Genomic DNA, 24,287 nt, shown 5'->3' with positions numbered 1-24,287 from the left:
GTTAAAAAATTGCCAAAATTACTAGAAAAACTAATCATAATTTTTTGTATTAAAAATATTATTTAAAAGTTTCAAAACTTATATTTAAAAAATATAATTTCAGGGGATTCGATTATGGTATCACCATATAAAAATATGAAATTCAAATAATCTTTTCAAAATATAAAACACTTTAGTTTCATACGTATTTCTCGGGATATCTTTTCCTTAAAAATATTTGGAAATTATTTTCATTTCTCCAAAACAGCGCCATCGGAGAACCAAAATGCAAAAACCCTTTCGATTAATTTGGTTTTTTTCCTTTCTGTAAAGATCATATCTGCAATAAAAAGTATTGGTTCCTCTTTAAGAAATTGAAAGTGTTCTCGCCAAACGCTAGGGGTCAGGTTAGCGAGTTAAGTTCATTGAATTCATTTTTTTAAAAATATTTATGACAAGACTTTTAGATTCTGCGTACCCCTCGAGATATCTGGCCATTTCCAAACTTTTCGGACAACCAGTACATAGTCATTATATGATTTCTACGTTTTTTTATTTTTTAACTGAAATTCGAAAATTAATAACTTGAATCAATACTTTACTTATTTATAATTATTATACGATATAATGATTGAAACCAAGTAAAAGATTAAATATGTATTTATGCTTCGTAAAATTAATATGAAATGTCAAATAAATCTTTAGTTTCTTCAGCAAGCAAAATCAACAATAATTGGTCCAACCTTCGCATATCAACCTTATCAATATTTTATACGAGTTATAAATCAGAAATCAGAAACATTTGGTTTTATTTTATTCTTAAAGGAAAAAATTATATACTCAGTTCGTTTAAGCTGAATTTTAAAAGTTATTCTCGCTCCTCCAAATGCATGTAAAGCTTCATCAAGCGCCTGTGGTAAAAACTTATTTTAGATTTCTCAAAAGTAAATATAAATCCTGATAGCGAATTCCTTATTTCACTTAATTTCATTGCTATGATGTATACATTCCTTACAAAATCTACAAATCTATTCGACTAATATCGAAATTTCCAAACTCTCAAACGTAAAATTATGACTTCTTGTTCAAATACAGAAGTATTTGCAAGAAAACGACGTTTCTCTTTGATAAAAGTTTTGAAAACATTTTTCAATAAGTTGCAGACGAGAATTAAACTTTAAGATATGAGTTCAATATAAGAACCATATCGCTGCCACAATTTTAAATTATATTAAAAATAGTTATTCCTAGTATTCATTTTTTCGCTCCGATATATATTCGGCATATATCCCAAATAGCGAATAAGCTTAGAGAATAATTTTTTCCTTCTACCAGAACATCTTTAAATTCAAATATTATGTTAAACGAAATTCGAAGGAAAAATATCGTCGAAGATTATCGTTTTCTTGAAGAGAAACTCGCCGTATTTATTCTGACTCAGCATTCCGATTTTTTTCTACTAAGAAAACGATTTTCTCGAGTCTCTTAAATTCATAAGCGGAAGAGGAAACCTCCAAGCAAAGATACTCATATTTGCATATCAAAAGCTGGAGATGTTGCTTTCGTTGGAGCAAAAAAATGTTATGAATTTTTGGAAAGAATAAATGCCCCCGCTCCAGTGAGTAACTTATAAATTCAACAAGATTTTGTACTTATCCAAAAGTATTGAACGCGTTCTGATTTAAAAATGAATTCGTTGTATTGCAGGAGGAAGAAAACGAAAGAAATATGGAATTAATAGGTTCAGTATAAAAACAGTTATAAAGAAAATACATGTATTTTTTATGTTTCAGTTTTTTACGTTGTATTTAAAATCTTTGAAACTATTGGCAAAAGTATGCATAATATTTTTTAAAAGGACGAAAAATCTTTTTTTTTCTTTCTATATCGTCTGCTTGACGAGTCAAAAGTCACCTCTTTAAAATGTTTTGAAAAGTTCAGATATTTTGAGCAGCACTTTATTTCCCAAAACGTTGCACAAAGTTTGTCTACTGCTTTTCTTTTAACTATAAGCTTTTTTCTGAAACCCACGTTTCATAATTATTGAGCTAAACTGGAATTAGGCTCCACCGACTTTATAAAGAACTTAGTTTCCAAATATCTATTATGAATCACTAGTTTAAATACCTAATTACCTTGTAAATACCTAATTTATGATAAAGATTCTTTAGATTTCAGATGATGAACTACCAAAAATTCCGTAATGCTAAATAAAGCCTAGATTGTTTAGTAAAGTAACGTCTGTTTCCTTGCGACCTTTGTACCGCATTCGATTTTGATTGACTGTCTCCGATCGCATGATGAAACAGTTGCCATTTTGTTGATTGGTTAGAGCTGTAAAGTATCATTGCACTCGATCTGTTATTTCTATTTACGCTTTTCTTTTTACTTAGTCTGTTTCATACTTTTAAATCAATAAGGACAGGTTGTTGCGCATTTGGTTGCTCTATTAAGTCAAAATTAGGCTTTAAATTATATCGCTTTGTTGTTGCATATCGCAATAAGAAAGACGGAAAATATTTCTGCATAGAATTGGAAGAGATAAATGAACTCCAAGCGATACTGAATACAAGAAATTTTACATTTTGAAAAGCTAAAAAAATAATTGCTGCGTTTTATTTTAAATTGCTCATTATTTTGTTTTCTTATGTAGAATTTTGCCTTTTATTTTTTAAGAAATGTCTATATTGAAAATCTGAATTGCTTTGTTTTATTTTATAAAAGAAACATGTGTCTATTTCAATAAACTTACAATTATGGCAAATATTTTCATCTTTAAAGATTTTTATTAACATTATTACTCATTAATAAAATTATTAACGAATCAAATTTAATACAATTTGAATATCTTCTTTGTACAAATTCCGTAAAATATACAATTATTTTTTTCATTTTATATACTACTCAGATTGATAAGATTAAAATGCTTTTTTTTGAATATCAAGAATTATTTATTAAAATAAAATATTTACCATAAAACATTATAAATACTCAAATAATATAGCTAAATCTTAGTGAATCTATATAAGTTAAATAGCTTTAAGTCTCATTTGGTAATTTCGATAACATGATAAAATAATACAACTAAAGATAAGATTATTGTATTTTGAAAAAAATTGAATTTTTTCGAAAACATTAATGATATTCAAGAGAATTTATTGGTTTAATATTAATAATATGTTTTATATTTTAATTGACAAACACATTTTTATTTAATTCAGTATTTTTAAAATTAGACAGTAAATTTTAAAATATTTCCAGAATTCGTTATTTGCATCTAAAATTTTAATTAAGATTTAATTTCAAATTTAACTAATTCTACTTGGAGTTTTAGTATTTCTTTATCAAAAAAGACCAAATAATAATTGGTATTGATTAGGAAGAAAAAGATTGGAAAATTTGAGGAAAAAAAACTATTTGCCAAAAAAAAGCAGTTTTCTTTGAACACTGATGCAAAGTGATTGAAGTCCCCAAATCATACCACCTTTAGAACCTCATAAAAATACAGACTGCAAAACATTTCAAAGAGTTATAGCAAAGAAAAGTTATAGCAAATTATGAAAGAAGAAATGAGAAAGTTTCAACTTATAGATATATTTTTACTGAATAGATTAAAAATAAAACATAAATTAAAAAAAATTAAAGAATAAATAGTAAATATTTGTATTATTTTTGAAAATATGAAAATATTGATCAATAAAAAGTGGTGTTTAAGAACAGAAACTCCGTATTTCTACACTACTAGTTGCTGCCACAAGAGAGTTACAGTCACCAAGATTGCGGCGTGTCACTACATAATCTACGTATCCAGGACTTACAAAGCACCCTTTTATACAGCGTTATTAATGTCTATGTTCTTATATTTTTATTGTCATAAACCTAATTTCTAATGCCTCAAGTTTCTACGCTTAAGGTAGAAGTTTTGATGGTTATAATGTCAATAGAGAGAAATGTAGTTCCAAGTTTAATACTTCAAGTATATAATAAAAAGTATTGTCTCCGTGGAGAATATTACCCCAGATTTACGTCATGACATTTATACAACATTATTACAACATGACGTTAATACAACATTTTAATTAACGTTAAAACACCGTTTCAAGTTATATAAGTAACAAATATTTAAGGGATGAACCTGTAAAGTACCCCATACTTCCGAGGACGGAAAACTCGATATGATATTGTTTCTCAAACACAGTTCGAAATGGGATCACAATACAATAATAGAACTCTGATTATAAATATAAATCAGAGGGTTAGGTTAAACAAATTTTTCATAAAAAAACTCCTTTCAAACATTTAAATATACTTAGAATTTATGCAAAAAAAAAGACTAGTTAAATGAAGAGTTTAATGGTACAGACGCCGGAATCGGTTAGACGGCACCAAACGCAAAACGATATTACTAAGTCGAAAATGAAACACAACTGTGACATCTTGGGTTCGTTAGGCAAAGTTTGTCTGAAAAGGCAAGACAACAAGTTGTTGTTGTTTTTTAAATATTAGATGCCATTTTCTGAAACAATTTTACTATGTTTTTGCTCGAATAATTTGTTAAAAATATTTGAATTATTTAACTAAACTTTTGAAAAAACATTTTTTTGATTAGAAATAAACCATATAAATTTGAAACTTTGAAGTTTATAATCTTGAATTTAAAATGTTCCGAATTAATATCAATTACAAATTAAAATTTTCTTCAAATGAGCTAGCTTGTTCAGTTATTACATATTTATTTCTAGTTTACTTAATTTTTATAATACAATAATAATATTTTTTCAACTTTTGTAGAAAATATTTCTATTAAATTCAAAAAGAAAAATATTTCAACAGTTGATCCATTAGAACAAAGAACTTCTCAAAAAACGCTGAAACTAAGATTCTGTCTTCATACGTATACAATAACAATTATGTAATGAAAATATTGCGCATTACTTAAATCGGTAATGGTCTTAGAACAACGAACAATAATGAATTCTCGTAATATAAATGCCCTCTAGATCACTTTGTTTGTTCATTGGAACAAATTGGGGAAACAAGATTAATTGATCATTAGAAAGAAGGAAAACCTTGAGAATGAAAAAAATATCAGAAAACTTTTTTCTTTTCTTAAAAATCTTTAGCTGCATTATTTTTTTTAATATTAATACATTTCTAAAAACGAAAATATTAATAAAAGACTTGCTTACCAAATGACATGAAAAGTGGGAAAGACTGTATTTTATGACAATTATATTTGGACCTAAAATGCAGTTATTAAAGTATACATATCTTTAGCATTTGAGACAGAATCGGCAAATGCTTCATAAAAAGGTAACTTTCTATTCAAACCGTAAGTAAGCAAAAAAATATCTGCATATAGAACCGTAAATAATTCAGAATAGTATTCTAATCGGAAATTTCATATTCCTCAGAGGAAAACGATTGAATTTGCATTTTATGAGCAAACAATCATAAAATTGAATTTATGGCAAAAATTTTTCGTCTTATTAAGTGTAATTTAGCTACTAAAATTTAACAGCTTATATGTAGCTTAAAGTAAATAATAACTTGTTGGTTGTTGCAGAAATCATTTAGAATATCGGTATTTCGATATTTCAAGCATTCAACTAAGAACATTTATGTAACTTTAATTTATGTAAATTGTGCGTCGATTATAGTGAAACAGGCTCAATAAGTGATTAAAAAACTATTTATTAAAGTATTTTTCCCCTATCAAGAGCTTGCATAAGAAGGCAATACCTGTAAATACAAACTTGATTTGGAATATTATTTTATTGGAAAGTCTTCTACTTATAGACAAAGAACGGGTGGAGATTTATTTTTTTAGATACATGTCTTTAATATTCAAGATAGATTTATTAACTATTTCATATAAATCTTAATTTTTCTAACAAGCTTAATTATACAATCATACTCTACTTGTAAATTCGAAAATAATTCAGAATAACTTTATTTGTTTGGAATTTTTGTATTCCTTTAGCATAAAACAACTTAATTTACATTTCATGAAAATCATATTAGGTTATAAAATACAGTGTATGTCAAAAGTTTTGACTTATTAAATGCAATGTAGTTAGACTGAAACTGAACAGCTAATATGTAACTTAAGAGTTTGGTAGTTACAGAAATCATCTAGAGTATCTCCGACATTAACTCCCATAAGCTTTGCTGCCATGCTTCAAAAGTGTCTAATTAAATTTCTCAAGTGCAAGAGACATTAATTAAAACTGATATTCCGAATCTGGATAGATTGATCACTTAAAGGCGGCATTACACTAAATCCCAAGTGATTTCAACGTGACTACAGAAATTCTTCATAGAGGGACTCGTTGATTATTTATTCTCCAATGATTACTTTGTATGGTTCAAAAGCTACGTGAAGTTTTATTTGACACTTATTGGATTCTATTGCAACTTAAAAGGTTGATCTTAAAATCTTCGTTGTATTTTTCTGATCTTAATATTGCCTAGATATTAAATGTAGATATATGTATTTAATCAATACATCACTTCTATAGGAGTAAAAACTTATGTCGGTAATTGCAGAGTAATTTTTTCTTAGCATCGAAAAAATTACTGAATTTCCGCTAAAACGTAGAAATCACTTATTCTACTGATAATCTAAATAACGTGGTGATTAACAAGGGTGACTCGTTAAAATAGCAAAACAATTTTTCATTTCTCAAACTCGAGAAGAAGTGCAGTGATTTTGCTTAACCACGTGATTAAAATTAGATTCAATTGGATACCTGTAAGTGACGTCATGCTTGTGTGTCGAACCTGATTGGCTTCCGAATCTGAAATGCTATGATTTACCTACGATAGCGTCACTTGCAGATGGCCGTGTGTAATAATCATAACAAAACAAGGTCTACACAGAATTAAACTACATAGCTCAAAACAATTAAAGGATATGGTAAGTCTCGTATAGAATAATGGTATACATTTTTTTTAATTAAAAAGAGAGTGACAAATGCAATTTTTTCTTATCTTCAAACTTCACAGTATGCAAATTTGACACCGAAGACGACGCTTTAGTGGCAGCGAATAGCATTTGGCTTTGAACTTATTGTAAGACAAAGTGAAAAAGAATGATCCTCATGCATTAAGAGCGTGATTTCGATGAGTGCGATGTCTGAACGAAGTCATTTAACCGAATCAGAAGCTTGGAGAGTTGTTGGCCAGTTAGAGTAGGGCCAAAAACAAGCCAAAGTAGCAGAAGCCATTTTATTTTCATAAAATTAGATTTACAGGATTTGGAACCGTTTTTTAGAGACTAGAAATGCAAGCTGAAGATCAGGGCAAGCGAGTAGACTCACAACAACGCTCAAGTCCGTTATTTAACGCTAAATGGTCGGAGATACCTAAATATGAATGTCACAATTCTTCTACAACACCTTCGCTCGGCTACTGGCACCACAGTTTCGACACAAACTATCCGAAACCACCTTCACGCTGTAGGTATCTATGATCACCGATTAATGATGTGTGTCCCGTTAACAGAAAGGCACCGTTGCGCCTGCAGGGAATGGGCAACAGAGCATGTGAACTGGAATAGAAATGAATGGCTCAATATTCTTTTCTCTGACGAGTCCCGTTTTTTTCTGTTCATCCTTACAATAGGCGTATTTTCATCTGGAGGGAACGTGGTACTAGAAACAATCCTGCTTTCGAATGTGTAACATTTGGCTGTGGGGGAGTGATGGTCTATGCTGGCATCTCCATTGATGGTCGCACCGATCTCCATATCATTCGAAATGGAGCTCTGGACGGTCGCCTAAATAGGTATGAGATCCCGAGACCTATTGTAGTCCCTTACGCTGCAGCAATTGGAGATGACTTCATGTTAATGGAGGGCAATTGCAGGCCACATCGTGCTAACTTGGTGAATGATTTTCTTTTGGAAAAAGGAATCACTGCCCAGCGTGTTCTCCTGACATGAACCCGATAAATCATGTTTGGGACATTCTAAGCAGACAAATTGCTGGACGCCTACCACCCCCATAAACTCTTCAAGAAATGCAAAGAGCTTTTCTGGAGGAGAGGGATAGAATACCCTTGCCCTTTGTTTATAACCTCATTAATTCGATGCCTCAGAGATGTTCAACGTTGCTGGCCGTCCGAGGAAACTATAACCTCTACTAAAAATTATTATCTTTTAAGGAAACACCTTTTATTTTTTTTTAATATGCACAAATTGCTTTTTTTTCTTCAAATACTCAATAAAACGCATTTTTTCTGCCAAACAAATATAATTTTTATCTCATCTAACATACTATGACTGTCGATAATGTATTAATCATTCAAAAAATTCTCCAGCTGCAAGATCAACCCACAACCTCAATATCCTTTAATTGTTTTGAGCAGTGTATATTATTAATCTAATATCTAGCGTATACAAATAAAATTTGTGCTACACACAAAAAATAAACTAAATCGACGCGAAAAAGCCTAAATAATGACACATATAAAAGAGACATGATAATTTCGTAACTTTAGTAAAGCACGTTCAAATTCTCAATATATAAATATAATTTTTTATGTGACACCATAAACACGAAGATCTATCGATATGCTATACTATAGCTATTTATTTGGTTGTTTTAAGGAATAATTTAACTAGTGCTGAATAGTTAGTTATACATGAAATATTCATTCAGAATAATTTTGTAATTTTATAGAATTAAAAGCTTAGTTACGAAGTTAATTACTTAAGATTTATTCTTGATCTATTCTAAAATGGAAGAAGAAATTTTATATATAAACGGTGTTATGGTGTTGCATACTGTCATCAATCATTGATGACGAAGTTTGCCTTTTTCGAACAATGGCATATATATTATTCAATATTCAAGTGATGACTCGAGAGGTGCGTGAGGAAGTAGTACAGCTCGTAATGGAGAATTGGAAAGCTTCTTATATCGTATCCCACGTTAGAGAAGTAAAGAATTTCAATGCTTTCGTGGCCTACTATGCTGAAATGTACCGAACTCATACTTGCAGTGGTTTGTGCGATTTAATGGCTGATGAACAGATTTTAAATTATTACAAGAATTCAATACATAGAGTATTTTAACAATATCGTGGACATTTTATGAATATTTTTAAGATTGAAATCAAAGTTCTTTCATCGTCTGGCAACAGCTAGACGATGAAAAAATTGGGTAAATATATTGTTTAAAACTAATAAGGTGTTATAATTAGAGAAGGGGTTGAATTATTAGAATATTTAAATACAGTTGCGCTGTGCTTTCGACTTGGTTACCATTTAAGTCTATAACTTACAAAAGATAACTTTGTCAGGGAGCTATTTACCAAAGAAGGCTTGTAATAATAATATTAATAACAAATAAAAACTGAATTCCCTACATGACCTTTTAAGTTTAAATACTCATTCTGTGTTTTGACAGTGAAGAAGATATTTTGTCAGTGTACAAAACCGGAAATAAATTTGTTTTAGGCAATGACTTACCTGTGCCTTTTCACGATGCTTAAATTTATTTTGCAAAGCTTCAGACATATTATCTTAATAGATAGACATATTAATACATAAAAAACAATTAACAACACTAATATAATATTTGGACAATAGTTTAAACTCTTACCTTTAATTCGCCGACTGTAGACAGACTTTTTAAACATTGAATTTTTTGCATCACATTTTTTGACACAAACTATTTCCTGAAATTAGAAATACAGCTATTAGAAACGCTTGCGATAACTCAGTATGCCTTCATTTTTTTATCACCACCGCCGCTGAACAGTCGACCAAATTTTGAGTTTTCAGCTACCAACGTTCAAACTACGTAGCCTTGTAATTTTGTACCCGATCCAGAAGATATGGGAACTTCTGTATCAAGTATTGGGAGAAATTTGCCTTTGTAAAGAACTGTTTTTGAAGTAAATAACCCGCATTTGCGTTACATGTAGAGGATAATAACGAAAACCTCAAATGGTTTCTCAAACTCTAACCTATGATCTCTAAAAAAAAAACTGATTTATTTCAAGTTGTTTTCAATGAGACCAAATAGCTTCAAGGTGAATCAAAAATATTCATCGCTCAGTTTCTCTGATTTACTATACTTCTCAATTCTAAACAAAGACACAAAGCTTCTTGCAAAAAACCTGCAGATTGATTAAGTAAATCTTTAATCGCACATTTTTGATAAGTGCAAAAATAATTAGCACCTGCAACAATTTAGTAAAATATATTGCTGGATAAAAAATAGTTAATACTTTTCCAATTAGTCAGGCTCATAACGGTGACATTTAAAACGAGACGGGTTGACATATGCATACCTTGAGTAATTTGAATTGTCCCAAAATTAGAAATGATTGACATTCACAGAAAATATTTGAAAAACCTATGTTTAAATTCATTTTTATTATTAGTTTTCCATAGGAATACTCAGACAAAAACTTCACACTAAACAAATGAAAAGATGCACAAAGGTTTATGTCAAAAAGTACGAAATAAACCAATTTTAAGGAACTTTTTTTAAGCAATTACATTAAAAAATCAAAACAATTTTACCGTTAATGAATAATATTTTATTCTCACGCAGTGCAGTTTTCATTAATCATATAGAATGAAGTAGAATAGAATACAAAAATTTGTTTTAGTCATTGTTCTTATTTTTAACGCTTCTGCCTGCCGATTTCTGCTGAGGCCATGGCACGCTTAAAACAGTACAATAAGTTACGGGAAGCCTAGGTGAACTACATTGGACTGCAGTAAGAGTAAATTAGGTAGCAGTTTCGTGTCCCGCATTCAACGAAGAACACCGACGTTTAGAAGAAAACAGTATGCAAACTGAGAGTATGATACGAATGACTTAAAAATTAATAAAATCACGGCTGGTCAGAGGTTCTTAAAAAGACTTTGAAATTAAAGCTCTTAGCTGTGCTTTTATCAAAAAAACGTAAAGCTTTTAACTGTGAACTTAAAAACTAAGAAAAAGGTGAGACTTTCCTGACCGAGAAGTACTGTCCTTCCTCCAGAGTTGTTCTCAAAATAGTGGCTGTAGCAGGTTTGATTCTAACTTTAACTCTGGTGGTTTGTGTACCATTCTTCGATTTGGCAAAAGTTACCGAGCATGGATAATTAAGGAACACTGGCTGTACAGTTTACAGTTTATAATATCAAATTAACGGTAGAACACACGCACATACGCAATTACACATGTTATTGTTGTAGTTTATTTACTTCGCACTAGAGCTCACAATAAGCTATTGGCGCCGGTCTGGGCAACATCCCTGAGGATGATTCGAAGATACGCCATCCCAATCCTCTGCAGAGAAGATGAGATGTCACCCCTGTTTCGGTAGCCCGATGACCTGCCTGTGAAGTCGAGCATTTTACGGTAGAACAGTTTAACGAGGACCGATACCGCACACCCTCGGTTCCTTAACATGCTGATTGAAGTCGTCACTCACCACTGCCAGTAATGCTTGACTTCATTAACATATTGGGAACAGTGCCTTAATGATCAATCCACCGTGGAACATAAAAGTTACGTATTCACTAACCTTGAATTGAAATGCTTAGACAAGAATAGGTAGGAGTAGAAGTAACAGGTTCGATTTCCACTTCAATTCTGGATATATCGTTAATTATCTCTCTTTTAGGTCCCGCAGTGGACTGATCGTTAAGACACGGTTCCCATCAGATCACCGAAGTCAAGCATCACTGGCTGAGGTCAGTGTGCGGGTGGGTGACCACTTGGATCAGTCTGCGTAGGGACCGAGGGTGTGCGGTATGGGTCCTCGTTAAACTGTGCTACCGTAAAGTGTTCGACTTCGCGTGCAGGTCGTCGGGCAACCGAAGCGGACGCGCCATCCCCTCTGCAGAGGATCAAAATTGTGATGGCATGTCTTCGGATCATCCTCAGGGATGTTTCCCAGACCGTTGCCAATAGCCCATTGTGCAGCTCTAGTGCGACGTAAATGAAAAACAACAACAAATCTCTCTTTTCGATTTTATAAATTGCGCTATCGATTCTTCTATTTGATAAGGATTTTTAAAGTATCATATTTATTCAGATATGAAGCTTGACGATGAATAAGGTAACAATTTCAAATTTTGCATCATACTTTCTATTGGTAGTTATTGATTGCTAATTTGTTTTGATTATTTATTGATTGTTTATTGTGGAACAGTGCCAATAACTAACTTATGTTGCAAATGCAACCACTTATTTCAAGAGTGTATTTATTCAGTGTTTCGTTGTTTGCAATGTTGATATTTTAAAGTGTGTGTAATTAAAAAATATTTATCAAATTACTACAAAAAATTATTTTGTTTTTCAACTATTTTGCGTAATACATAAAAAATCAAAAGCAGTATGGGAACTCAATTTTTATTTTTTAGTTTGAGTATAACTATGAAATATCAGCAATTTTTTATAAATTTGTTAAATTTTATCTAAACTTATTTTAAGAGGGAAAATTATCGCAAAAGGTCATGTATTTAAATTATTCGAAAAAACAAGCATTTTAAAATATTTTACTTAATTCACATTCGTATCTATACAATAAAATCTTATAACTGAAATTTTAAATGAAGCTCCCTGCTTAAAGACAATGAAACATCCAATCGTTTCCCGATTAATACTAGCAAAATGTATCGATATTTGATCACCAAATCGGATAAATCGCAACAAAATTTTCAACATAGCTAGAGCACTAAAATTTTAAATAAATTTTGCAACTTGTATACCATTCCAAGTTTTTAATCGTTTTCGAATAGCTACAAATAGAATTTATCTATTATTTAAGAATCGGTTTGAGGATACATTCTTAATAATATTTGATTATAAAAATTAGCATGATTTTTGTAGTTGGGAATTCAATTTCAATTTATTTTTAGTAGTAAATATGAATAGTACGTCATTTGTTAGTTTTTTTGAATTGCGACGTTTTGACAGCTCTTTTTATAATTGTAAACACCTTTATATAAAATATTAAAAGAAATCACTGTTGTTTAAATTCTTTAAATTCATTAAAATGACTTTTCGTTCAGTTTCACATTTATGTTTTCATTATATTAAATATCTTGGAAATTATTTTTTATTTTATACCCGTCGATGAACAGACGACCCAATTTTTGGGTTTACGACTACTAATATTCAACTCCGTAGCCTTGTAATTTTGAACCCAATCCAGAAGACAAGGGAATACCCGGATCAAGTATTGGGAGAAATTTGCCTTCGTGGAGGACTTTTTGATGGTACTAACCCGCATTTACGTTACATGGAGAGGAAAACCAAAAGAACCTCCAACAGTTAGCCTGATGGCTAATGGACACTAACCCATGATCCGTCCACCATTGAGGATATTTCATGTCAGCACTGTGGTCGGTGAAACCTGGATGTGGATTCGTATCGACCAGCCATCGTGGGATTCGAACCCGGTTCTCCTCATTGGAAAGGAAACGCTCTATCCCTTGAGCCATCACGGCTCAGTTTGTTATGATTAATACACACGGAGACAATTATTAGCACTATTTGAACTGTATTCTGTTGCAAGTAAAGAAAAAAAACATTATCTCTATGGAGAGAGCCTGTTTGCATCTAAGTGCAAGCCAAATGTATGCCAAGCTCCCAGCATGAACTTATATCAACAATGCCAACTGTTGAAAGGACGTTGCACAGCTTCCTTTTTGACTGATTTCTTATTGACCACCATAATCAATCAAGTAATAAAAGTCCTGCAGTGGAGACTGATCGTTAAGACACGGTTCCCAGCGGATCACCAAAGTCAAGCATCACTGACTGCGGTCAGTGTGCGGGTTTGTGACCACTTGGATCAGTCTGCGTAGGGACAGAGGGTGTGCAGTATTTTTCCTCGTTAAACTGTTCAACCGCAAAGCGCTCGACTTCATGCGCAAGTCGACGGACTACCTAAACAGGGGAGTTATCCCCTCTGCAGAGAATCAAAATTGTGACGTCATATCTTTGATCATCCTTAGGGATGTTTCCCAGATCATCGCCAATAGCTCAATGTGCAGCTCTAGGGCTGCGTAAATATAGTACCTACCTACATCTTATGAGAAACAAAAAAAAAAGCTATCTCGCATTTAATTTGCTAAGAGCATATCAGCATAAGACGCGCCATTTTTAGTGGTCCAATTAAATCCAATGCTTTTCCAACGTCATATAGTTATTTCTTTTTCAAGAACGAATGTTCTCCTTACTTATCGAAAAATGTCGCCAAGTCTAAAATTCCAATAAAACTACAAAATTATAATATTTTATTTAAAAATAATTTTATGATATACATAGTAAAAGATAACACGGTTTAAATTTCTATCTGACGTGTTTGACTTTTAAAAGCTTTTATATTGTTTTGAAAGTATATTTGTATAATTTGATAACGAAATAAAGCTTAACTATATACCGTCGTTGTCGGTTACTTAAATTTTATACCTCAATAGTCTTTACTTGCAACGAAGTATAGTTTACAATTGTAAGCAGTTTATAAATTTAATTTAATAATTTAGATATCTCCTTTTAAAAAAGAGTTTCTTTCTTTTCTTCCACTTTGGTTAGAAAAACATTTTTCTTCCAATTTTACACCGTGGGAGAAACATGCCAACTCTGGAATTTTAGTTTTAATGTTAGACTTTATGTAAGACTTTCTGAGATGCAATATTTAAACGATTAATAAACTTCACTTTTATAGGTCGAAAATTAAAATAATCAATTATAAAATAGTGCGCTAACTCCGTTACAGTGTATGAATAAAATAAAATACGTATACATTACCCAAACAGGAAAATCAGAAATGATGGAATATAAATTTGGGGAATGTAATCATAAACATACATTCTTGCAAACCAGTTGAGTTATTAAACTCTTTTTGTTTGGCTTTGCGGGAGTTAGGGGAGGGGGTGTACTTGGCTTTGCTTTGTGGGAGAGCCTTATTCATCTGGTATAATCAGCTTCATGAGATTCATGAAAACAATATGAGGGGGAAATGAATTCATTCATTAGACAACCTACGAAGAAAACGGCTCAGTTTCTAATAATAATTCTAAAAGCTGTGTTTCCGGATTGCGTTTAGGAAGAGAAGTTAGTAATATTTCTGACTCATTTCCGGTTTATCAGAACATTCTATTTTGAAATTTGGATTTTTTTCCCTTAATCTTCTTTTTTTACATTCTTTTTTTTTTTGAAATTTCTGAAAAAAACATCTAAACTTGCATTGGAATTTCATAAATTTTCTACTTAGGAGAAGGTTTTACTACTAATAATCGAGGGTTAAATCAATGCAAAAAGGAGATATGGAATTCGGTATTTAAATATACCAGGAGAAAAATTATCGGCTGGTTGTGATGATGTGATTAAATTCAAAGCAATTTTAAAATTCTTAATGCAAACGAAGATCTGATAAAGTTTCAAAGAGGTGTTATGGCATCATGTTATGGGCAAATCAAGATGTTTATATTTTATCAGTTTTGAACGTTCAATTACGGAAATTAAAATCGTACAAGTAAATCCCTTGAGCCATGGTGGCTCAGGAGATAGAGCTCTCGCCTTTCCATGAGGTGACCCGGGTTCGAATCCCAGAGATGGCTGGTTGGCACGAATTTCGCCCCATTAAAATTTCATGACAAGGTGGATTTTAGCTGAGCATACAAGACTTTGCCGAAAGAAACCTTATAATTACCAAGATTTAAGATTATTTTCATATTGAGACTAGTTTTATTAAGGGATTTTTTCACGCTTGAAAACACGAAGTCAACCTCGATTAAAGGTTTTAATATAGAAGGTTGTTTTCCAAGATTTTGGCTAAGGGTAATGTGCGTATAATAGAGCAGATTGTTTTAACGCTAGAAGGTTTAAACGTAAACCGCATAACAAACCTTTTTTGGTTTAGATTACAAGGTTTTTGCTGAGTGACAATGAACCTTATTTTGCTATTTGGGTTAACTCTGTTGTTTTTCTGAGTGTTGCTGAAAAGATGACGTGGTATTGTTTTCTACAAATTTAGCACCTTACTCTTGGACTATTTATCAAATGTTAAATTTTTTAATCCATCGCTCTCTGTTTACATTTTTCATAGGCGTTTTTAATTTCAAATTTCTAGACCGTACAGATTTTGCACAGAAAAATAAAACAATTGAACAATTGCTTCATAATAAATAAAAAACATATGATTGCTTACGGTGATGACTGCTGACGACTTGTTTTGTATAGAGGTAAAGAAATTTGTTAAGACTCATGCACACTTTATTTAGTTTTCGTATTATTTTCTTATGCACCTTTAATCACTTTCATTTTCCATTGTTTTCCACACTTATAATAACAAATTATGATAAATTTCTGCAAGTCACTGAATGCCTCATTATGTATTACAATAACAATTTTTATCGATTACATTTACAGACTATCGTATTTATATTGTCATCTTAATTTTAGAAATCCGTATGCTTCGGTAAGGTTACAAAATAAACAAGCTCCATTGGCAATGTTTTTCGAAAACACATTTTTGAAATAAAGGCAAAAAAGTAAAGAAGTTCAAAATCTAAATCAATTTACACAAATACCATTATTTTGTCTGCATCTGTACTATTTAACTACATAAAATTTATCACATTAACTTACTAGAGTCGTTTGTTAAGTTAATAGATCTTGGCATCATTTAATTATATCAAAAAATTTATCAAGCACACTTATATATAAAATTGGGGGTATGGCGTAATATATAATGATAAGTCACCTTCTCATTTAACACATATACTCTAATGTTTAAAGCTGTTGTTATAATGTAATTTTGTAAAGAAACAAGGTGCAAACGCAACTAATTATTTGAATCTAATAGGCGAAATTAGGCGAATCCATCAGCGGAAGGAAAGAGAATGTCCCCGAGTAACCATCATCTATTTTTGAAGAAGAAAAAATATTAACTTGCTGTGATTCCTCGAAATTATTTTTAACGTTTGTTTTGTATATAAACAAGGTACAAACGCAAACAGAATGTCCCCGATTTAGTTAGTTTTTCTTCCAGTTAACTTAAGCTTTAAACTCTTAACAAAAGTACATATATTTCATAGTTGTCAAGTATTTTTTTGAAATAAATATTCGCTATTGTAAAAGACATAAAAAGTTGAAAAAAATCTGAAATAAATTAGCTTATTTATTTTTCTAAAGGTTTTTTTTATGAATTTTTTTTTTCTGCCATTAAACAACTTATATTTTTTTAATTTTAAGCATAACCTTCAGCGAAATTAGCAAGAATATTTTTGTGGCCCTGAACAGTTATAATAATGAATAATCAGTCATAATAATGAATTAAAATTATCATAACAATGAATTTATTGGAATTTCGATCCTCAGTGAAGGCTTGAAATCCAACCAGCCTCTAATTGGTGGGTACCAGTTTGTCAGGGAATTAAAAGTGGCCTGTTCGAAACATAAACATACAATGCTAAACATACAATGTTTAGCATTGTTTCGCCTGTTTCGCCTGTTCGAAACATAATGTTCAATGTTTGGCCTGTTCGAAACATAAACATACAATGCTAAACATACAATGCCACGATCGTGCTGTTGGTCACAACTCTCTTGGCTCATAATTGGCTGTAGCGGGAATGCTTTGCTTTTTCTACAAGTAATGAAGTGGTGACCACATTTCGAAAGTATTTTGTAATCACTATATTTTACTTCATCACCATCGTTGAACAGTCTATCCAATTTTGTGTTTACGATTACTAATGCTTAACTCCGTAGCCTTGTAATTTTGAACTCAATCCAAAAAACAAAGAGGCGAGAGGACCCATAATTAAGAGAACTGGAACAACCCAGAAGACATGGGAACGTCTGTATCAATTATTGGAGCAAGCTTTTGATAGAACTAACTTATATTTCCCTTGCTCGGGGAGGAAAATAGCGAAGCCCTAGAAAGGTTAGCCCGATGGTAAGGCGATTCCAACTCTTCTATCTACCACTGAGGATATTTTTCGTCTACCACTGTAGTTGGAACTAGATGTGTTCGGAATTCGTATCACCTCATTCGGAGACGAGTGCTCTATCTTCTGAGCCACGGTGGCTAAAAAAATAGTTGTCTACATTTGTAATTAAGTACTTGCAATTGCAGTTAATTACAAAAAAAATGTATCTTTTCCGACAGCTGATATTAGTAGGCCAGTGTCAAAATTCGCTATCTCAAAAGTTATGATCTTATTTAGTGTCATTATAATAAATACGAAATGCGAGGACAGAACGCTTTTAAAATCATTTTGAGTCACAGACAAAAATGAAATTTAAAAGTGTATTTTCAACCAGTAATAATTGGAAAGACAGGTACAAATATTTATGTTTAGATTTTCGTGTCATAGAAAACTATATTAGTTTATATTGGTGACAAACAATACACTTGTTAATAAGCATCAGATTTCAACGCGATAAAATCCACTTAAAGATGACAGACCAGAAACTATTTGACTCATAATTGTCAAGTTAACGCATATTTAAACCCGAAGTGCAATATTTTCGAGCAAAGATAAAAGAATGAATTCCCATCAGTATTAATTAGATATCAAGGGAGATATCGAAATCCTGACAGCACACAGATATTAGTTTCTCATTTGGGATACAGTAACTTAGTTTCAGCTGCAGCAGGAAGTTTATGAAAACTAATATAGTTTTAGTCCAGCCGCGTCATCATCCAATGATAATACGATATATTCTCGATGCCGGAATCATGATATAAGCACTTGACGTCACAGTTGATGACGTCAGAAACGGACTATCTCGTTATGATGGAGTTGAGAGGTAAGAAAAATAAAATAAATGGAGAAGTTAAAACGAGTATTTTGAAGTTTTAAGAGAACTTAATGGTATTTTATTTGATCATGGCTGGTATTCGTTATATTTTTAGATTATTAATACATTAAAAGGAACGGAATAGAAAATGCTTACCTAGAATTTGTGTCAACAACCTCTGATGTTTGATTCCATAATTTTCAGCAGAGGTGATAGGTATTTTTTAATTCTGAAAAGGAAGAAAAATTAGAATATATATAAAGAATAGTACAATTCATGAAGATTTATTTTACAGAGAAAGTTAAGACACTTTGTTCATTAATTTAGTGGTATGTTGCTGATCATAAGGTAATTGTACAGTGCATACAATATATTTTCATGCATTCGCTACAGTGCGCAAAATAAACTACCCTGAATAACTTCTGATCTAATGATCTGATCTTCACGTTCTGTGACTAAATCTTAATGGTTCGAGGTGAAATTAAATATGTTAATTAATTAGTGCAGACGATATTTTACTTACGAAATCAGACGATATTTACGAGTGCAGACGATATTTTAGTGACGAATCGTGACGACACAATTGTACTTTCTCTGAATAAACATAATTTTGTGACGAATTCAGACTTCTGAGTCCAAAAACATAGGGGTTGCCGCAATCTGGGAAATATAGTCCCACAATAGCTTGGTCAGGAGAGCTGTCCAAAGTTTGGACTCCTTAATGTTAATTTCACTTTTTGCGTATTTCACCATATCTCAAGAACTTTTTAAGCAAATTGAAAAGTTTTGCCGTTACCAATTGATCCACCATGAAAAATACAGCTTTTAGTGGATATTTATAATTTTTTATTATTTTATTTAATAATTGTCGAAAAAATTATTTATTAGGGTAATAAATAAATCCACTAAATAAAAATTTAGTAGACTATCTACCCATTTACTAATTATAAATCCAGCAATTTTTAAATGAAAAAAAAATACAGCTTTGAAACCAAATTAATTTATTGTAAAACACAATAAATTATGCTCTCATATTACAGCTGTTGCTTGTTATCATCAAAAATATTTATAACTGGATAACTCGGAATACAAAAAAAGGGGATTTTTGATAATTTTAGGATATTTGGCAATGAAAATCCTTAAGCATAGCTAATACAAAAATATAAGCTTTACAATGCACTGTTATAAACAGTGAATAAACACTTCACCGAAACACGAGTAAATAACTTAAGATGAATCAATGGGGAAATTTTCTTCCACATAGTAAGAATTTTCATTCTAAAATTATGGTTAAATAATCGGCAGCAGTCTGTCCATCTGATTAATCGTAAAGTTTACTTTAAAAAAAACTTTTTACCTTCACTGTTTTTGAACCTTTTACAAGAAGTATGGTTATAAAACCATGGATATAAACAAAACTATATGGTTTTTCAACCATTTACAACTAGCATGTTTTCCAAACAGTAAAAACGAAATTGAACTAGACATAGGAGCTAGGTTTATCGTTAGATAATAGGCATAGGAGAGTACAGGACATTGCAAACTCTCCATGTTACTGACATATTAGTCCTCTCGGCTATAATATGTACGCAGTTGCAAGAAACTGAGTGGCTTCGTTAAGTGGACCCAGTTGGTGCGATAAAATTCTGGTTGTTTAACCGCATTAGGTGAAAGCAATTAATAAATGGTTTTTCTCACATTTAACAGTTTGAATACCATCTTATTTATGGTTATTTGACTGTTTTGTTTGAATATGGTAAAATAACAATTAAATAAATTGTTATTTTACTACTTTTACCGTGAAGTTTCTAACAGTGCAATAATTTGTAAGCATTTTGGTCTTTTGAATTTTTTTAGCAATTGGAACTTCATGGCTAACTCTATGTTTGCCTCAAGTCACATTTTTTTCATACTTTAAATTTTAAATTAATTATGAAGGTGAACCAGAATTTATGATGAAAAGTTCCTCCCACGGGTATAGTGATCTCTTAATTTTTTGTTCAGTCCTTCACTTAAAGGTCAGTAGAATAAAAGCTGAAATTTTTTTTAAAAATCCTATCCTAAAAGTGGTCTAAAAAACCTAAAAAGATGGTTAACAGTTAAACTTTGAACTTTTCGAATATCTCATTCATGTCATATTGGTCTGGCTTGATCAACATCAACATTGATCTGAAAATCATTAATTTTATTAAATTAATCTTAATTAATTTAATTTAATTAACCTTAAATTAATCTTAGATTTAGTTCAACTTCAACCTACAACCATATTCCTTATTATATCGATTGTACGTAAATTGGCAAAACGATCAACCCTATTAACAGAGAAATTACAGAATTAATTAACAGAATTAATTATCGTTGGAGAAATGGATAAAATTTTAGTTATAGAATTTCAATCTTAATATATATGTTCTGAATTCGCAAAATTTCACAAAACATAAAAATAAGCAATTTTTTTAAATTTCAATTTAAACAGTAATTTCAGTTTTAACTTAATTTTACAAAGTTGGTAAAGGTAAACAAATAAAACTTTCTGTTCATCAAAAAGTTGCAATTAAACTACAAGACTATGGCAGTAAAAATGGAAAAATAGAAATATTTTTCGTATAAATCAAAGTTCATTCTCAGAGAGTTAATTGAATTTAACGTTTGAGTGCTTTTGCATTTTTTAAATAAAATATAAACCCACTGAAACAGCGTGTTATGGCTTTCAAACTTGAAATTTAAGAAAAATAAAAGTTTCTGGAAAATAAAATTTTTAAAAGGATTTCAGAATGTTTGCGGAAATTTAATATTATTCTCTTCCTTTATTCAATTATATATTTTAAAGTTTCAGTAGATTAATTATTTTTAAAAAAAAATGAAATTAGAATCAACGCCAGAAAAAAAGAGTACTGGAGGAAAAACATTTGTCTCGGAGGAATATTTAATTCAATTAATAGAACATTTAAAAAAATTTCCTCTAAGTAAACAATTTTCGAATAAAATTCCAATTCTAAAAGCTAAAAATGGATTCAACGATATACATATGAATAAAAAATTATATACTATTTGAAAATTTTTAAATCTAAAAACGTAAGCTAAAACAAGAAACTCCCTACTTGTCAAGTACAGGGTCCCAAAGCTATCGCCTTTTATTTATATTTTTAGAAAAATTGCTAGAAATAAAGACAATACACACTATTCGACACATAATGTAGTATTAAAGAACGGACGAATCATTAGCAATTCAGAGTCCCGCAGTAGACTGATCGTTAAGACACGGTTCCCAGCAGATCACCGAAGTCAAGCATCACTGGCTGCGATCAGTGGTGACGACTTGGTTTATTCTGCGTAGGGACCGAGGGTGTGCGGTATTGGTTCTCGTTAAACTGTTCTACCGTAAAGTGCTGGACTTCGCGTGTAGGTCGTCGGACTACCGAAGCGGGGGTGTCATTCCCTCTGCAGAGGATCAAAATTGTGATGGCATGTTTTCGGATCATCCTCAGGGATATTTCCCAGACCGTCGCCAATAACCCGTTGCGCAGCTCTAGTGTGACGCAAATGAACTACAACAACAACAACATTATCTAGGATGATGGGATTAAAAACATCCAAACACATTAGTTTGTCTAACAAAACTAAGATAATCTGAGCTGTGGTTATTAGGCAATCAAACCGGTTTTTATATTTGATATTTTGCTTTCCTTAGAATTGATTCGCCATACTTAAATAATATTTTTGCGTTTTCATTACTTATACTGTGAAACCTCTCGGGAGTGACCACTCTCTGTTCCAAAACTAAAATGGTCGTTAAAGGAGGTTGGTCGTTCTTAAGGATTAGCACCATTGTTTTCAAAATGTAATCGAAGATACATGATTTTTCGTAAACAATAATAACTTCCGTCAGTGTCATTTTCTTGATGCGGAAATGCGTGTTGGCGTCATGAAAACCAGATCTATGAATAAAATTTAATAAAAATGACAATAAAAATGACCCCTTCTGATATAATGTGCAAAAACAGATTTACCAATTATGAATGATAGTTTATTTTATAACCGTAGTTGAACAGCTGACCCAATTTTTTTGGGATTACCACAGCTAATGATCAACTCCGTAGCCCTGTAATTTTGAACCCAATCCAGAAGACAAGAGAACTCTTGGATAAAGTATTGGAAGAAATTTGCCTTCGTGGAGGATTTTTTTGTTGGAACTAATCCACATTTGCGTTGAAAAGAGAGAGAAAACCACGAAAAACTCTCATGGTTAGCCTGACGGCAAGGGACTCTAACCCATGATTCAAGCTGGGTGCGGGATTTGTATCGACCAGCCATCGTTGGGATTTGAACCCTGGCCACATCATTGAACGCTCTATCCCCTGAGTCACCACTTCTCTAATATATCTTTATTGTCGAACAGCTTATATTGCTATTAATTTGTTATAAAATAAGAATTTTCACAGAAAAGTTTCAGAACAAAAAGATTCACCGCACGAAGAGGATGTGTATTTACTGCTTCCTGAATTTATTTAGTTTAACTTTAGTTATTAGAATGAATTTAGTTTAATTTAGTCGATTAGTTTTCAAGAGAAAGTGACATCAGAATCAACGATAACGTTTCAAATAAACGAACAATTATGCTTTTCGTGTAAGTTTTGCATTTAATTTTATACAATAAAAATTAACTAACTTTAAAAAATAAGAAGAGATTTATTTGTTTGAGACGCGATTTTTTTTCTATCTAAACTTTCAACTATAAAAATATATCATCATCGTGCTTAGTGCAGTTTGGATATATATATATGATGTTCAATATCTCAGAAATATAGCGCCAACTTGTCATCTTTGTCTCAGCATCCTCGCCACCGTTTGTTGTAACCCTAATCAGTTGAAAATTAGTTGTTGATCTTATAGCATGAGCGTGCTCGTAGCACCAATCATAATAAAAATCTTTAATACAGTCCATTTCATTTGTTAACAAACGAACCAGCGTAGAAATCAATCAATTGGTATCAAACATTAGTGGTCCGTCGAGCCGGAGATGGAAAAAGAAAAACTAAATAGATGGAAGCGTGCCGTCAAAGGTACCATAACAAAGCTAGAAACATACATTGACCAGACGAAGGAACATAACCATACTGAATTAGAGGTCAAGCTGAAGCGTGTGGAACAATTGTATAAAAAAGTTGATGAATTAAAGGAGCATTATTATGGGCTAAAAGACATAACTGACCCTGAGGTAACTGAAGTAGAAACGGACTTGGAGGGAACAGTAGACAGACTCGAAGCTCTGGAGGTAAGAATTAAAGATATTCTTAACTCTTTGATAATTAAACCTTCAATAATTAATTGTGAAAATGAAATATCTCAGGCTGATTCGAAAACAAAACTAGAAATTAAACTACCCGAGATACCACTACCGGTATTTCATGGTAAATTTGACGAATGGCCCAATTTTAAATCGCAATTTGATAACATTATAACTAAAAACAATGATTTAAATGACTCTCAAAAACTGCATTATTTGAAAGCGTCATTGCTGGGCGACGCTAAACGTCT

The 24,287-nt window shown here is 31.5% G+C and overlaps 1 protein-coding gene across 3 annotated transcripts in view; it reads right to left on the bottom strand.

Annotated features, from left to right (window-relative positions):
- The window catches only part of LOC107440650 (uncharacterized), a 173,189-nt gene that overhangs the window by 67,859 nt on the left and 81,043 nt on the right, over window positions 1–24,287 (bottom strand). Inside the window, exons 3-4 of one of the 3 annotated variants that reach the window (XM_071182324.1) lie at window positions 18,906–18,978; window positions 9,588–9,663 (exon numbers count right to left, since the gene is read on the bottom strand). The gene's annotated coding sequence lies outside the window, so the exon portion shown is untranslated. The other 2 variants (XM_071182325.1, XM_071182326.1) reach the window with 2 other exon arrangements.

Source organism: Parasteatoda tepidariorum, chromosome 6 (assembly GCF_043381705.1).
Source record: "Parasteatoda tepidariorum isolate YZ-2023 chromosome 6, CAS_Ptep_4.0, whole genome shotgun sequence".
Lineage (NCBI taxonomy): Eukaryota > Metazoa > Arthropoda > Arachnida > Araneae > Theridiidae > Parasteatoda > Parasteatoda tepidariorum.
The sequence above is the reverse complement of the archived record's forward strand: the minus strand, read 5'-3'. Positions and strand labels throughout refer to the sequence as shown.